Source organism: Sorex araneus, chromosome 7 (assembly GCF_027595985.1).
Source record: "Sorex araneus isolate mSorAra2 chromosome 7, mSorAra2.pri, whole genome shotgun sequence".
NCBI classification, from domain to species: domain Eukaryota; kingdom Metazoa; phylum Chordata; class Mammalia; order Eulipotyphla; family Soricidae; genus Sorex; species Sorex araneus.
Window position 1 is genome coordinate 39,733,851 of NC_073308.1, and position 17,251 is coordinate 39,751,101.

At 60.3% G+C, this 17,251-nt stretch overlaps 2 protein-coding genes across 4 annotated transcripts in view; one reads left to right on the forward strand and one right to left on the reverse strand.

The window, feature by feature from the left end:
• CDK18 (cyclin dependent kinase 18) overlaps positions 1 to 17,251 on the reverse strand; it is a 238,384-nt gene that overhangs the window by 54,516 nt on the left and 166,617 nt on the right. The gene's annotated exons all lie outside the window — the stretch shown is intronic.
• Positions 7,485 to 17,251, forward strand: part of BLACAT1 (BLACAT1 overlapping LEMD1 locus) — an 18,824-nt gene continuing 9,057 nt past the window's right edge. The window contains exon 1 of one of the 3 annotated variants that reach the window (XM_055144386.1): positions 7,485 to 7,625. The gene's annotated coding sequence lies outside the window, so the exon portion shown is untranslated. Of the gene's footprint in view, positions 7,626 to 13,193; positions 13,310 to 17,031; positions 17,169 to 17,251 lie in introns of those variants that run through there. The other 2 variants (XM_055144387.1, XM_055144382.1) reach the window with 2 other exon arrangements.

Genomic DNA, 17,251 nt, shown 5'->3' on the forward strand with positions numbered 1-17,251 from the left:
GCAGAACCAGGAGTAAGCCATGAGCACTGGTGGGTATTTTTTTTTTTGGTGGCAAAAACCTAGAAACAAACAAACAAAAAAGAGGGAGGAGCTGGAGAGAAAGGGGTAAAAGTGATGCCTTGTATGTGGCTGACCCCCTTGCAATGTGGCCTGAGCACTTGAAGGAGCCTCTAAACTTGAGTCCCACTTGAGGGGCTGCCACCTCCCCAAAATAAAGAGGTCAGTTGTTGCTGACCTTGACAAAAGAGACATCAGCAGGTGGTGGAGACAGAAGTCGCACTGGGGAAGGCAGAGGAGAGAACTCATGTAAGGAAGCTTAGAGTTTCAGGGAGTTTTGCTGTAAAAATGGCAGAGAAATGGGGATTTGCCAGGAAAAGATGGGGAAGCTTTTTTTAAATTAGGAGGCACTATTAAGGCATAACTTTATGTTAATGGGTATGACCCAAGGAGAGGTCAATGATTCAGGAGAGATAAGACAATGGCAAGGAGCAAAGTGATAGGTATCAGAAGTGAACAGACCTGATGCACAGATGGGAAAACCCTAGATCAGGACAGAAACTCTTCCTCTGTCAGGACTGTGGGGAATGCAACAGAGACCATGATGGTGGGCTGGTGGGAAAGCGCATCTGTGTTTATTTGTAGTTATCATTTGGTGAATCGTGTGGCGCAGTCATTGGGGGGAAAGTGGGGAGGAGAGTAGGTATAGCACATCCTCTGAGAGGAGGACGAAGGAGCAGGTAGAAGGGCAGCAGGATTTCTAGGGAGAGCTGAGGGCTCTCTGCAGACTGAAATTTAGCGTTGCGACTAGTCAATAAACACAGTTGTGTGATTTTCTTTAGCAATGTCCGGGTACTTGGGTACAAGGAAAGGGTAAATGATTCACTTTTAAAGAGGAGATGAATTTCACTATGATTGGGTTTCGCCTGATATATACAACACTGGGAAATAGAGGCAAGCGTGAGGAGAGTATTGATAAAGGAGTGATCTTAGTAATGCACCATGGGAATTAAGTGTGATAAGGGAGACATAGTCACATGGATGAAATAAAAAACTTGTTCAGCACTGGTCCAGTCTTTTTGGAAAAAATTTTATGAACATTCCTCAAAAAAACTAGAAATTGAGCTTCCATATAATTCAGCAATCCCTCCTTGGAATATACACTCAGAGGGCCCAAAAACATAATGTACAAAAGACCTCTGCAGGGGCTGGAGCAATAGCACAGCGGGTAGGGCGTTTGCCTTGCGTGCGGCCGACCCGGGTTCGATTCCCAGCATCCCATATGGTCCCCTGAGCACAGCCAGGAGTAATTCCTGAGTGCAGAGCCAGGAGTAACCCTGTGCATCCCCCTCCCCCCCAAAAAAAGACCTCTGCATTCCTATGTTCATTACAGCACTATTCACAATAGCCAAAATCTGGAAACAAACCAAGTGCCCAAGAACAGATGACTGGAGAAAGAAACTATGGTATGTATATACAGTGGAATACTGTTTGGTTAAAAAAAAAAAAAGAAGAAGATGAAGTCATGCAATTTGCTGCTACCATGGATGCACCTGGATGGTATCATTCTGAGTGAAGTTAGAGGGAGGACAGACACAGAATGATCTCTCATAAGTAAGATATAAAGAAGCTTAGTAGGGGAATAACAGCGTCCAAAGGCAACAATACAGCAGGAAGATTGCCAGTAGAGTGGGGCGTGGGGGTGATGGTGGTGGTCGTGTTGGAATAGGTCAGGGAGGGGGACACCATCACAAGGGTGGAGGGGAAAAGTGGCTGCCATAGAGGTAAACTGGGGGGCAGGAGGGGAACTGGGGACATTGTTGATAGGAAGTGGACATTGGTGAAGCGATTGGTATGGTTGGAACATTGCACACCTGAAACTCAGTCATAATAACTTTGTAATTCATGGTGACTAAAAAAAAAACTGTTCAGTGAATTAGATTCCTATGAGGTTAAAAAAAAAATTGGAGCTGGGAGGATGAAAACGCAGACAGCTGGGGCTGGAGTGATAGCACAGTGGGTAGGGCGTTTGCCTTGCATGCGGCCGACCCAGGTTTGAATCCCAGCATCCCATATGGTCCCCTGAGCACCGCCAGGGGTGATTCCTGAGTGCATGAGCCAGGAGTGACCCCTGTGCATCGCCGGGTGTGACCCAAAAAGCAAAAAAAAAAAAACAAAAAAAAAAAACGCAGACAGCTAATCAAAAGGACAGAAGGCATCAATGCCTGGGATGCAGAAAATGAACTTATTGGAGGTACAAATATTGCTCAGGACAAGATTTGGGGGTGATCATGGGAGGCTGGGGAAGAATGCAAAGAGGTACAAGAAGTGGGGTGATCACCCCGTTCATATCACAGAGCCTAAAGTGATAGGAACATCTCCTTTTGCAGAAGGCGAAGTCTTTTAGAAACTCTTCTACAGATCCTGAGATAACTGGGGTGCAACAGAAGAAAGAGCCTTCACGCTTTTGCCCCTCATTCTGGTCAGTAGGCAGGCCTATTGGGGAGAGAGCATCCTTAGGGGACTCCAGGTGTCTGCAGAGGACAGTGAGGGAAGCACTCCAGGAAGGGCATAAGAAAGGAGCGTTGAGGGGTGGCTGAGTGCCAGAGGAAACAGTAAAAAGGTTGAGAAGGCGGGTTGAGCTGGGGGTGGGATGCTGAAAGTAGCTGTAGTCTGTAGGAGTATGGCTGGGGTCGGAGCTAGGGACTGTGAGAGGAGGCACCATGAATCGTATCTTGACACTGTCCTTGAAGAAAGCCAGTTAAAGGTATTAGAGCCCAGGATCTTGAGCTAAGAAGTATAAGGGCTTTGGGCTGGAAAGATGGTACAGGGGTTAAGATGCTCAGCATGAGGCCAAGCCCAGTTTGATCCCTGGTATTGCTGAGGGTCCCCAAACACCTTCAGGCAGACACTGGGTGTGGTCCAGTGCCAACCTCACAGCAAAAAAGGCAAAGAAGAGTATGAGGATGCTTCTAAAAAAAAAGGTTGGATGAAACAAATCCTCGTTTTTCCAGGATATCTACTGTTGAGGAATACAGCATTAGTCAGTCATTAAATTATTCAATATTCATTAAAATTATGTATATCTGGTGCTCAGGCAACGGCAGGAGGAGTGTGTACAGCCCAGCGCACAGCCGGAGCGCGGTCTCAGAATGCCGTGGGTGACCAGAATGTCTAAGTGCCTTCCGTTGCTTAATATGGAGTTTGCCCTTTGTTCCCTTTGAAGGTCAGTCCCATGTTCAAGGGGACAGGACTGTCGCGTGTTCTGCCTTAATGAGCACAGGAGACACAGGTCGGGAGCAGGAAGGAGATCTGACCATAGTTGGTGCTGGCCCCCAGCTTCCATCCCTCAGTCCTTGCCCCAGACTACCCCCCACCCCATTTCAGATGTTCCTGTAAAGCCCCAATATCAAGAGGAGCAGCCCTGGACTGGAGAGATAGTCCAGTGGGTGGGGTGTTTGCCTTGCATATGGCACACCCAGGTTTGGTACTCAGCATCCCCTCTGGTCCCCCTAGCCCATCAGGAGTGATCCCTGAGTGCAGAGCCAGGAGTAAGCTCTTTGCACCTCCAGGTGTGGCCCAAAAATAAATAATAATAGTAATAAAAGGAAAAGGAGGAGCCATGACCTCCCTCTGCCAGAATGATGCCAACTCTTCATTGTCCTTCCTCTCCTCTTCTAGCTGTGTCCTTCCGGAATATATGATTTCCATTTCTGTTGGCTTCTTCTAGTTTTGCAGCCTCCCTGAGCCTGTTTGCCCCCTTTGTCTCCTGGAGGCCGCTGGGACTCTCCCTCTCCCTCCCGAGAAGCTTCACAAATGCTTCCTTTCTGTCCCAACCCCTCCCCCAGCACCTCTCGACATGAGTCCCACAGGTTTCCTCAGGGACGCCTCTAAAGTTCCCAGTGATGCTGTGGCCCAGTGTCTGAGGTGACCTGGCCTGGTCTCCGGGTGGCTGAGAGAGTGTCTCTTTGTGTTGTCTGATGAATGGCTGCCCTGTCCTGTCCTGTCCCGTGTGCCTGGGGAGTAACAGGAGAAAGCCCACTCCCCTCCTTAGGCTCCGCACCTGCTGCTCTCAGCTTTCCTCAGGGGCCGTGGGGCGGGCGCCTGGGCAGGCAGCTCTCACTAGGGCTGAGGGGAGCCAGCGCTGAGAAAGCAGGCCTCCTCCCAGATGGAACGGAGGCGCTCACACCCCGTGGGCTCCCCCCACCCCGCCCCCTCTGTCCTCACCCACCTGCTGTGCCCCCTTGAGTTTGGGTCTCTCCATAGATCACAGATCCTGCTGGGACCCAGTTTCCTTCTGTGACCAAGGGCATAGACAGCAGAATTTCTGAACTGGAGAAGAACTTGCTCACCCAGAGAACAAGCCCGCTTTGGCCCTAGACAAAACTGCAAGGCAAATAAATGCAAGTCCTCAGTGTTTCAAATCACAGAACTCAATCCTGTTCAAGAAACGCCTGCAAAATGCCTAATTTTGTCTTTACCGTTAGACTGCTTCCCATGTTGTTTCATCGACATAGTTCACTCTCCATCCCGGGCGGGAAGGCACTCGCTAGGCACTTTACAGCAAACTCAGAAAAAGTGAGCATCTCTGCTGCTCCGGTGGCCCGTCCCATGGCATCCCTCCCCCAGAAGTAGGTGCTACTACCAACATCTGTGTGTTTCCCCATGGCTATTCCTCACATAAGGGGCTTTGACCTCACCTTCACAGCAGCCTTCTCTGGCGGGACCGTGGATCTCATTCGGAACCTGAGGGAAGTGTGGCTCAGGGAGGCGCAGTGAAGAGAACAGTGTGGTGGTGATGGTGGCGATCCCAATGGCGATGCCACCCAAGGCTGTTCCTGCTGTAGCAGGCTTCCTGCCTGCCCGTGAAGCAGCCCTTCCCTCCCCCCCAGCCACTCTCTCAGCTGGGTAGGCTGGAGAGCCTCGGAGCAGGGCCCTGTCCTAGGTGCTGAAGACTCTCAGAGGCCAGGGATCAGCTAGCCCCCTACTGCCCTGCCACCCTGAGGTGGCCTGCAAACCCTTGAGGTCTCCGAGAAGTCACACGCAGAGAGTCGCCAACAGGAGCCACAAAAACTCCGTTCACTGCGGAATCTGTCTGTGGTAGTGAGCCCGCCATTTCCTCAGCTGTGGCTCACAGGGCTATTGTGAGAATTCAGGAGCATGGAGTGCGAATGTGCCTAGGAGTGTAAACACCCACCTGAGGGAAGGAGTCAAGGCCTGCTGTGTGGGGGGCAGCTGCCCTGTGTGAGTCGGGGGCCCTGAGATGAGGTAAACGGGTGAGCCAGAGGCTGGGATGTCTTCTTCATGATCTGTTTCAGGGTTACCTTTCTCTAGCATGCTCAGAGTTGGTCCAAGTGTCACCATCTTGAAGGCAAATGGGGACAGTGTGGGGCCAGCCTAGAATGAGTGCTCAGGACACACTATGGTGGCCACGGAAACTTGAGGCTGGGAGGCTGGAGAAGTCGCTGGACGTGGCTCCTGGAAACGCTGCTCTGAGCCGCTCTTCTGCTTCCTCCTGAGCATCCAACTTTTCGTCTAAAGCCACTTATAGCAGCTCAAGGGCTTCTCCACAAGTCCCCTCGGCCTAGAACCTTCCCTTCGTCCTCCCCTGCACATCCTTTGCCTTTTCCTCCTGGGTTCTCCTGGAGCCTATCTGGGATTGGCCGAGTAGACCAAAAGCCCCCTGGACTCAGCACCCACTGTCCTCCAGCCTGTCCACGCCAGAACACTGAGCCCCAAGCCCACCGGTTCCCCACGGTCCCCGGTGCCTGATCCAGCGCCCCGCACCACACACACGCTAAAGCACTGGTGGAATGGCTGAAGTCTCTCACTCCTGCCTCCGGGTCAGAACTGGCGGGAACCTGGACACGGCTCCTCACGCTGTCATCTTCCTTGATTTCCCACGGGACTGTCTCCTCTGACACGTCCCCTTTTGTCATCCAGGTGCCCGGCCCGTCGTCACAGCACCGGGTGGCCCTGCCTTTTTTTTTTTTTGCTTCTTGCCTGTTGAATGAACGAAGGAATGCTTTGCAGGAGGCTGCTCCAAACCAGCCTCTCTTCCCGGGGGGCCGCGGGAAGGCTGTGCAAGAGAGGGGGCAAGCTGGGGCTGGAGTGGGGGGTGGGGGGTCCTGAGAGGAGACAGCAGGGGGCGCCGCTCCGAGCCTCCCGCGAGAGGGGACGGGGTCACTGCACGGACGGGCTCCGAGGCCCGCCGCAGCCGCCCGGCCCGCCCCTTCTCTCGGAGAGGGGTGACCCCCCGACCTCCATCCTCCGGGGCGTCTTTCCTTCCCCCCAAACCCCCGCAGAGGCCCCCGCCGCGGCGGGGCGGGGCGGGGCAGGGGTCAGGCCGGGCGGGGAGGCGGGGAGGAGGGGCGTCCCGCGGCCGCTGTCCTCGGGTGTCTGTCTGGAGCGGCGGCCCCCGCGCGGCGCCGCGAGCCGGCTGTGCGGTGAATGCAAAGCGCCGGCGAGCGCGCGGGCCGCGCCGCAGCCCAATGAGGAGGGAGCAGCCGCGGCATCCTCGAATCCCGGCCGGGCCGGCGCGGGCGCGGGGGGCCGGGGGGCCTGGCCGTGCTCCGGGCGCCGCCCCTCGCGGCCTGCGGGCGGCCGGCGCGCACACACACGCCGCCCGTCAATTAGCGACACACCTTGGCCGCGCGGCCTCCGGCGGCGCCGCAGCTTTTGTCTCCCGCGCCGGGGCGCGAAGTTGCCGCGCGGCCGCGGGCGGGGGACGGTTGGAGGTGGGGGGGTGGGGGTGGGGGGACAGGCGGCTCGGCCGCCGCAGTCGTCCGGGCCGGGGGGCGCCCCGCGGCTGCCCGGCCAGGGGAGAGGAGACAGGAAAGTCGGGCAGCGCCGGCCCCCCTCTTCCTTTGTTAGCCGCCGAGTGTGTGCGCGCGCGAGTGTGCAGATGTGGGTGCGCGCGCGTGTGCAAATGCCGGCCTGGGTGGGGGCCGGTCCCGGGGAGGGGGGAGAGGGGGGCGGCGGCGGCGGGACCCGAGGCTCGGACCCGGAGCCGTCCCGCCCCCCGCCGGCCCGAGTTGGTTCGCAGAGAACCACTGGGGGGAGGGGGGCGCGGGCCCCGAAGTGGAGCCGCGCGCCCAGGGGGCTGCCCCAACCGCAGGGGGCGCCCTCCGAGGTCCCCGGGTGCCCGGGTGCCCGGCGGCGGTGGGGGGCACTGGCCGCCCGCGGGGAGGGGCGAGGGAGGCCGTGGAGGTGACTCGCGGGGCCGTGGGGTGGGGGGTCGGGGCGGGGGGCGCGCAGAGGCCAAGCTGCCTGAAATGCCAGTTCCCCGAAGTTGTGCGCGCCGGCTGTCAGCTCGTACCTTGATGCACAATGATGCCGCGCCGACACAGGCTGCACCGCGAACTCCCCGACTCCGCCGCCCGGGTTTAAAGGGACCCCGAGGGTTCGGGCATTGATTGGGTGCCACGGCGGGGGCCGCGCGCGCGCCGGTGTGCGTGCGCCCCGTGCGAACCCATTGAGAAGAATGCTTTCTCTCGGCTGGAAGCGGCGGCGGAGGAGCGGGCGAGGAGGGAAGCGAGAGAGGTGGGAGAAGGGAGCGAGGCAGAGGGAGAGGGAAAGAAAGAGACAAAGGAAGTGAGTGCGAGAGGAGCCGGCTGAGCACCCGAACTGTGAGTACTGAGCGGAAGCCGCGACGCGCCAAGTGCGGGAGTCGGGGGCTCCTCCGGGCGGCAGAGTCGGGGTCGCCTCTCCGCCGCGGCCTGGGGCCCGTGTCTTGGTGGCCAAGGGGTCCTGCCGGCTAGGGCGGGCTCCCGGATGCGGATTGAGGGGCGCACCTGAAAGCCAGCGCTGCCGGGGCGGCGGGGCTGCGTCAACCGCCGCCCCAGGTTGGCCGAAGGGAAGCCCCCTGCCCCGCCCCCATTGCCTTTGTTCCTTTTAAAGGTTTTTGCAGCTGGTGGGGTTGGGGGCAGTGTGGAGGAGCAGCCCCCCGTTCGGGAGGTGGCCGAGGCTTCGCCTCCCCGCGGGGCGCCTCCCCCTTCCCATCCCTCGCCTGCCTGGCGTGAGTGGGGGGAGGGCAGGGGGCGGGGAGGGACGGGGAGCGAGGCGGCGAGCGGGACTCGGGACACCTGTGCATGTGCTCTGCTCCGAGAAGGGGAAGGCGGCGTGTGGGGGTGCAGCGCGGGCACAGGTCCTCGGCAGAGCTCAGCTGGGGCCGCTGGCAGAGGCCATTTCCGCTCCCTGGGCAAAGGCAGGTCCTGGCCCCGGGGCCTGCGGTCACCTGCCTCCCCTCGCCGCGGCCGCGCACACCTAAGAGAGGCTCCAGGTCGGCCCCGGAAGCAGGAGGGGAGCGCTCCCGAGAGGACCGGCGCCCGGTTTCCCGTGAAAGGGTCCCAGGCAGGGGGCTCCCCCTGCCCGGGGAAGGGGCAGACACTCACCCCTGCCTCTACCAGACTGGGCAGGAGAGGGCGCCCCGGGGCTGTAGGGAGCCGCCTTCTTCCCGGCCCGCGTCCGTGCGTCCCCGTGGAAGCTGTAGACACCCCCGCCCCCTGCAAGCCCGTCCTGGGTCTGGTTTTACAACCCTGCTGGTGTTTCAAAGTGCCTTCATCCACCGGTGAACAACAGAGCCCGCGGAAGGGCTAACTTTGGAGGAAATGCGACTCTTTTGAAGCTGGCCTGGGAGGGGGGGATGGAGAGGGGGGCTCAGGATCAGAGAGCTCTGAATGATGGGGAGAGAATGGCTTGCAAATCCGCAGGGGTGGCCTTGCGGTGGCCTGAAAACGGCTTTCAACCTCCAGGGGCTCCGCGCTGAGGAGCTGAGGTCCGGCTGGGAACTTCTGGTCTCTCAGCTCCTCATTGTTCCCCTGGGAACCTGTCACACACCTCAGGAGAAAGAAGCTCTCTCTCTCTCTCTCTCTCTCTCTCTCTCTCTCTCTCTCTCTCTCACACACACACACACACACACACACACACACACACGCGCGCACACAGAGTATCCAGTTGGGTTACTCTCTTCAAGGCATGAAGAGGCATGAGCAAGCCTCAAATTGGGAGGACCAAGCTCAGTAACCTGGAAGAGGCAGTGAGCAGGCTGGGGGGGGGGCGGTGGGGGGTACAGGGTGGGTGCAGGGGTGGGCGAGATGCTTAGGTGCGTCACGTGCATGTGCCTCTGGGCCCAGCTGCGGTGCCTGTCCCACTCAACAGGCCGGTGCACATCGTCAATGAGAGTCGCCCTGCTGCCTTCTTGGGCTTCTTGCTTCCTCCTCTGAGAGTTGCCCCCAAGGGCTTGGGTCCCAGTGGTGACATACCTGAAGGCTGGTCCATCGTGGCCCCATTCGGGCTGAGGGGACCGTGGGAGGACAGGAGTTGGGGGACGGTTGGGCCTGGGTGCTGACGATCCTGAACTGTCACGCGCAAGTGTATGGGAGGTTGGGAAGTTGCTGAGAAGGCCCAAGGCCAGTGGATGACCCTTCGCTGCATCTTCCTTAACTGCTCGACTGCTCTGAGAGGCAGCAGCGTGGCCCAGGTCCTGTGCTCAGGCTGGACGTGGGGTTACAAGTGTCTCTGGGCTGCTTCTCCCTCTCTCTGCCCATCCTTGGAGTTTTACGGACACCAGATGCAGCATTCAGGGCCTCAAGTTCAAGGCTGTAGATGCTTGCTTGGCTTTGGCCTTTGTGCTCCCTCCCTCCTGGCTCTTTCTGCCCCGAATCTTTGCTCTCACCCATCCAGCCTGCCCTCCCTCCCCTAAGAGCCCAGGGTCCCTGCCCGTCTGGGATTCCCAAGTTCCTGTGAAGACTCCCAGGCCCCGGAGCTAGGCAGAGACAGTGCTTGGGAAGAAGCAGGTCCCACCTGACCTCTCTGTGCTCAACAGAGCAGCACTGCCCCGGAGGCGCCCAGGGAGGGAACCGGAGCTAATCATGCTTTGGAGTCCAGATGACGGGGAGCACAGGTTGGGGGGGCACCGGGGAAAGCTGGGCTGAGCTCAGGGGAAGGTGGGAGTGTGCCCTGTGCTCGTGGCAGGCTGGTGGGGTTCAGGTCTGGAGGAGAATGCGCTTGCTCCATCTGGAACTCATCTTCCGGCTCTGTTCTGGGACAGGATCTGCACTGGAGGCCGCAGGATGAGATGATTCAGCGTCTTGGAAGGGTCAACTTTGGGGGTCCTCCCCCCCCACTGCTCAGGAATAGAGCCAGGTGCTGGGGTGTGTCCCTCCACCATGATTTAAAGGGGCCCTTTCTTCACCTTCACAAAGTCCTCCCAGCAGGTGTCAGTGTGAGCGAACTGCTAGGCCCCGCCAAGGCTGATCTATGGGCGATCCCAGGTCTTTTGTCCTTGTTCTTCAGTCCCATCAGCGCTGCAGCCGCTCCTTCATTGGCCAGACGCGTCCCTCTGCCAGGCAGCAGCGGCTTGAGCGAGTGTCTCACGGAGACTCCAGCTTAGCTGTGGGGTCAGGGTGTGAACAGTTGGGGGGGCACGGCGGGGGAAGAGGGGGCGGCTCCGTATCTTCCGAAAGCCCTATGTCCATGACCTGGAGCCCAGGCTCCCCTGAAGCCTTCACACCTGTGGAAAGATCCAGGTGGACGCGTGAACTCTTGGACCTTGTCCACTCCTGCACCCCCATGCCCTGCCGGCCGGGCCTGTGCCTGGCGGTGGGTCTGAGCGTGGCCCGCGTTCTGGACTCCACTTCCTCCGTACAGGTGCCTTTGGGGACGGCTCCTGTTCTTTCCCGCTCTCTTTTTTTCTTTTGTTTGTTTGGGGGGCCATACCTGGTAGTGCTCAGGGCTGGCTTAGGGGTCACTCTTGGTCCTCTCAGTCCTCTCGGGTGCTGGGTTTGAGTTCAGTTGGCCGAATGCAAGCCAGGCGCCTGACCGGTCACTGGATTAGCACTTCGGCCGCATCTCTGCAGTTCTTCACGCCTTTCGGGGGCTGGGACCAGCCTGTACCCTTGCTGCTTGCTAGTCCCATCTTCCCCCTTCCTGTGGCGAAGGACTGCTCCCCACGTAGCTTCTCAACGGGCAGAAACAAACCTAGTGCCTGATGTGGGCCGGGGCTCAGTGGTCTGTAACCCCCAGAGGGACAGTAGGACTGAGCCCCCCTCTTGAGAGGGGGTGGCTGCCTCCTGCTTGTGGAGCAGGGGAGGCACTAAGGAGGCGAGGTCACTCTGACAGGACCCTGGTGGGGTCAGGCTGCTGGTCAGGGTCCCTAGGTGACCCCCCCACCCTTTCCTCCCACAGGCCACACCTGTCCCGCCCTGCTGCTGGCTGCCCCCGCGCACGGAGGGCACCAAGGGGCCACAGGTGGCCGCTCTCCTTCCTGGCAGCCTTCCCCTGCCCTCTTCTCTCAGCGCCAGAATGCCCCCCGCTCCTGGGGGCCTGTCTGCTCCTCCACCGACGGGAATGGCAGCCTTGGCGCTGGTGCCCCTGAAGGGTCCTGGTGCCCAGCCAGCCTTGATTCCTGCTTCCGCTCCGCAGAGTATCACTTCCTTTCCCTTCCTCCCCCCCACCTTTTCCCCTCCACACTTCCCCACATCCCACTTGCACACCCCTCCTCTCTGTGTCCCTGGCTGGGTCTCATGCCCACCTCCTTGTCTGCGCTCCCGCTTGCCTTCTTCTCCCATTGAGGCTGTGGCGGCCCTGGCGGGTGGATGGCAGGAGCTGGGCGGCCGGGTGGGGCGGGGGGGGGCGGGGTGGTGGCTGCTCCGCTTCTCGCTGGAGGCCCAAGAATGTGCAGAGTCATGGGGGACAGTGAGAGCCAGCAGCAGGAAGAAAGGGGCCTCTGTTGGGAAGGAGAAGCCTCCTGAATCCTTCCTGAATCGGCTCAGCTGCCTGGAAAAACCCGAGGGCACGGAGGGGCCACAGGTGGCAGGCGTGGGGCACCGCTCCGTGGGAGCGCCAGCCTCTGCTGGAGCTTCTGGGCCAGGCACCCACCGCCGGTGTGTCTCTCCCCGGGGTGGCCTGTCTTGGCAATCAGGACAGAGAAAGAATTAACATGGCCCCGTGGGGGGTGTCTCGAGCTCTGCCTGGGGTCCTCACTCTCCCCTGCTGGAGGCGGGCTGTGTCATCTTTGAGGTTCTCTCTGAGTGGTTGCTTCTCGCCAGAAAGGATTAAAAGCAGCCGGAAAGGAAGTGAGGCCAGTGACAAGCCTCCCCTGCCCCATGGTCCCCGCAGCCTCCTTCCCCTCACTCCTTAGGGCCCCCAGACACCTGGAAGTGACTGTTCCTGATGCCATTTACTTGGAGCTTGTCAGGTGGCTGGGGCTGGCAGCTAGGCCTGGGCTGAGGCTTTCAGGCTCAAGGCATGTGTGTGCATGTCTGCACACACACACACACACACACACACATTGTGTGCATGCACACACATACTCCTGGTGTGCATGCACACACAAAAATCAACCCATGGAGTATGTGCATACACACATACCTATTGGTGCGTGCACATACACACACCCATGGTATGCGTGCACACACACACCCATAGGGTGAGTCACACACACACACACACACACACACACACACACACACACACACACACACACACACCCCACCCCAGGCAGCCAGACCAGTGGAATCCACATACCCATGGGGTGAGGCACACACACACACACACACACACACACACACACACACCCCAGGCAGCCAGACCAGTGGAGCCCACATACCCATGGGGTGAGACACACACACACACACACAGAGGCAGCCAGACCAGTGGAATTCAAGAGTGGGCCAGGTGGGTGTGTGGAGGCCAGACTTCAGCTGGTCTTCGAGTCTTGAAAGAAGGAGCGAGGGAAGGAAAGAGGGGGACCTAGAGGTGCAAGTGGTGGCAAGGGTGAGGGGTGGAGCCAGGACCACAGACAAGGGGCTGCTCGGGTCTCCTGCCAAAAAATCGTATGAAATCTGGAGGGGAACAACAGAGCAAAGAAGGGGAGGAAGGAGACGAGGGAGGGAGGGACAAGCCAGTTGTCCAGTCCACTGGCCTGGCTCGGCTCGGTGGAGGGCGTGAGTCATACGTGGCTGGTTCAGAGGGAGTGAGATCAAAGAGAGTGGAGAGGAGAGGTTTGTGCTTCAGCAACCAGACAGCCAGAGGCTCAATGAGACCTTTGTTCTCCGGGCCCACGTCAGGGTTGAAGGAATACCTGGGGCCCCTGCCTGCCGGACCCGCCCTCACGCCCCTCTGCCTGACCAGGCCCCGCGGGGTCAGATCTTCAGGAATGAGTCAAGTTGAGCGGGGCTGAGTGCTGCCAGGGCTGCTGAGGCGCAGGGGGAGGGGGCCCGGCGTGCTGGGCAGGAATGTGGGTGAGTGGAGGGAGGTCAGAGGCGGCTCCTGGACACGTGTGGAGGAGGGGCCCTCACGGAACCAGCAGGTGAGTGGCCCTTCGGGTTCCAGCCTCTGGACCGGTTTCCCTTAGAGGACTGAGGCTTCTGCGGACCCCATGGGATAGGAGGACCAGAGGCCTCAGGGCCGGTACCTCAGGGTCAGATAAGAAGTTGGAGGCCATCTGGTTGCCTGGGAGGCTGGGCAAGACTGGTGGCCTGTGTGTGTGTGTGCCCATGCATGCATGTGTACATGTGCACGCACTCATGTACATGTGTGTGTGCATGTGTATGTGTGCTGCTGGGTGGGGGGTGGGTGTGCGTGGCTCTCACTGGAGCAGGTGGCTGGTCCAGGCTCCCTCAGAGATCCCGGAAGTGGCACTGAGGCAGGGATTGGGGCGTGGGGTGGGGATGGGGTCGAACAGGGCAAGGGGCAGCTGCGTGGCAGACAGTGCCTGATACGCACCTGAGCTCCGTGCTGTTTGGGGGTGGTGTCCCTGACAGGGGTTGTTTCCCTCCTGCGGCCTCCCTGTACCGGGCCTGCAGGGACACCTGAAGGCCCCTCCCAGCAGAGGGGACAAGCGGTCAGCTGGAACTTGACTCTTCTCAGCTCTACGCTGGTCCTGGATGCCTGTGCCAGCCCGCGGCTCCCCAGGCGTGGGTGGCTCCCAGGGCGACTCAGGCCCTTGGCTCGCCTCACCTGTTCTGAGACTGAGCTTCCAGCCCCCAGAAACCGCGCACGGCGGGTGCAGCTTGGAGCCACACGGGCTCCTCTAGGGAGCCTGGGCCAACTCCCAGCCTGGGGGGTGGGTGGGGAGGTGGGCGGGGCTCTAGGAAGACCCTGCTCAGGCTCTGCTTCCTGTAACTGGGCTAGAAGGGGTTAAGCTTTGGAAGGAGTGAGCGGATGTCCAGGGTCTGAAAAGACACGCCTTATTCTCTAGGCGCCCTTAAAGACCCCAGGCAGGGGGCTGGAGACAATTGAGGGGAGTTACAGGAGGTCCTTTAGGGCCAGGAAGCCAGCCCCCATCCCGGTGACCCGCAGCGGGGCCTCTGCCGGCCCGAGTGGGAGGCTCAGTACGGGGGACCAGGCTGGTGGGGTGCGTGAGGGGAGGTGGTAACTGAGGCCAGGGGCCCAGCACTCCCCGGCTCCTTCTGAACCCCCTGCTGCCGGCCCCCTCCGCTCTGCTGTGGCCTATGGCTTTTCATTCCTATGTGATTGCTGATCCAAACTCATGTAGGGCTAAAAGCCATGAGCTACAGCGAGAGCCTGCTCCTCTGCAGCCCCGGGCACCGGGCCACCAGGGGGGACCCACTTGGGAGCTTCCGAGGATCCTGTGAGCCTGGGGCTGGGCGGTTTGACCTTGGCCAAGTATTTTTCCTCCTCTGAAAGGAGGCTGGCGGCGGTTTCCTGGGAAGGGGACCTTTAGGAGATACTTGGAGTCGTGGAGTTGGTTTCTCTCTCTGGCCAGTGATGGGGCCGCCTGGGCTGTTTCAGATCAGGGCACCGGCCAGGCAGCCCTGGAGAAGCTCAGTATCGGGGCTGGAGCGATAGTACAGCGGGTGGGGACTTTGCCCTGCATGCGGCTGAACCTGGGTTTGATCCCCAGCATCCTGTATGGTTTCCCCGGGCACTCCCAGGCGTGATTCCTGAGTGCAGAGCCAGGAATAACCCCTGAGCATTGCCAGGTGTGACCCAAAAAGCAAAAAAGAAAAAGAGAGTGAGAAAGAGAGAAGCTCAGTATATCCAACAACTTTGCTTACTCCCCTCCCCTCCCCCCCCACTTGGAGGTCAGCCGACTCCGCTCAGCTTCCAGACTCCTTGGGGGCTGAGTGGGAGAGGAAGGGAGGAAAGTCAACCACCTGGGGAGAGAAGGTTCAGCCCTCCCAGACCCTCCCGCACCTCCCCCTCCCCCCAGGGCTGGGAAGGGCCCTTCTCTCCCTGGGCCTCCTGTCTGTCTCCAGTCCCCCTCCTCCTGCCCCCTGCCCTTGTCCGCCTTGAACCTGCCATGTCCGGAGACTTCGGGATGTAAACAGCAGCAGAGCGGGCGCCCTTGCCCGCCAGCGCCTGGCCATCTTACCCGACCATGGACACGGCAGGGAGGGTCTGTGCTTGGTGTGTAAACCAGCCGGTCATTGACACCTCAGCAGTGTGGATCTGCCCATCGTCCCTGTCCTGAGCCAGGACATACCTGGGTTTCTAGAAACAGCCCTTAGCGGGAGCCTGGGCCCAGGGAACTTAGGACGGGTGTGGGAGGGAGCAGGGCGGGGAATGTCACAAAGATTCAAAACTGGGAAACGGCCTCTCCGAGGGGCCCTCTGCTGCGACCCCTGTGGGAGACGTTTCCACAGATGTCCCTGTGGTCCCCACTGTTGTCAGCCTTTGTCAGCCCTGGGTCAGATGGGTGGGACTTTTCCGGAAGCTGATTTCCCTTTTCCTGAGGCTGTTTCCCCTCGCATCCCTGCACAGACGGTGGAAGAGACAGGGGCACAAATGTGAGGGACTGTCTCCCTACCCTCTTGGGGTTTCCTCGCCCAGAGCTCAGGGCTGGCCACGGCCTTCGCTGCCTCGCCCGAGTCAGAATGAGCATGGCCGGCCGTGCTCGAGGCTCCGGCACCTGCTTTGCTTCCCCGAGGTCCCGGCTCTAGTCGGAAGTCTGGCTGGGGCAGCTCCCCGCTTTGGCCCACCCCAACTGGGCCCTTTCCCAGAGTCCTGTTGCCTGGTTTGTGGGGAAGGCCTCGCGCTGGGCAGGTCTGGGAGAAGGGACAGATGGACCCGCCAGAGAAGGAGCCAGCAAGGCCAAGCTCTCGGTCGGGGGTGCTGAGTCATGTTGGTGGATTTGAACAACAAGGAGAGGGGTGGGGGTGTAGAAGAAGTGCTCGGGCAGGGACAGGGGCCCAGAGGCTGGAGGGAGACGACAGCCCCGCCTGGGTTGGCTCAGGCCTGGCGCTGCAACCTCTCTGCCCCGGGGCCACCCGCGGGCCGGGTCTGGAGAACTGTAACTGCCCTTGCTGGGCAGGTCAGGGAAGCAAGCTGGCCCCGAGAGCAGATGGGTTCTGAGCTGTCTGAGTCCATCCCGAGATGCCAGGCAGGAGCCCTCCCTGGGGAGAGCGGCCCTAACCGAACAGGACCGAGATGAGGTGCCCCCTTCCCGAGTGGCGGGCACTCAAGTCTGTCCCGGGGCCCTGGCAGTGTGGTTCCGAGCTGCCCTGCGGTTCAGGCCAACCGTCTGTCCTTGTTCGTGCAGGGGGATGGAACGGGGCGTAGGGAGGTGGGTGCTGGGGGCAGACGGGGTGGGGGAGCATGCACGCGTGGCTGCTCGTGTTCTGGCCCCTCCAACTGCCACGGCCCCCCAGTCCCTCAGAGCCACGGGGAACGGCTGGGGGTCGCTGGCAGCTTCCCCCTCTCTCTTCAAGGATGAGCAAACCAGAATCAGCGTCCAGGTGGGTGAGCTCGGACCCCCACGGGCTCCACCGGGCTGGGAGGTGCCTGGCTCTGGGTCGCTGGGCGCTTGCCCTCCAGTGGGCCAGGAAGGAGTTAACCCGGCCTGGGAACCCGGCTTCTCTGGAAGGGAGGTCAGTGCCCAGCTCGGCCGCCAAGTCCGGGGTGAAGTCCTGGGATGTGTAGTCTGTGCCACCGCCCCGCCCTGGCCTGCGTGTTTATCAACACGGCCCGGGAGACTACACTTCCCAGCAACCTAGCGAGGGCAGGCCGGGGAGGTGGGGTGCGAGGCTGGGTGGCAGCGGGGAGAGGGAGAGGGAGGAGGCGGGAAGAGAAAACCCAATTCACCCCCTTCCTTTTTAATTCTTTCTCCTGGTGTGTCTGCTCCAACACCCGAGCTAATCCCCCAAATCCGGTCTCCTAAGCCGCAGCTGCTTCCCCGGGCGGTGATGAATGGCTCGGGAGGGAAGGTGAATTCATATTTTAATTACTGAGGCGCGGTGCCCAGGGGAGCTGGGAGGGGCGGGGGTGGGCTTTGTTCAGCGCCCGGGGC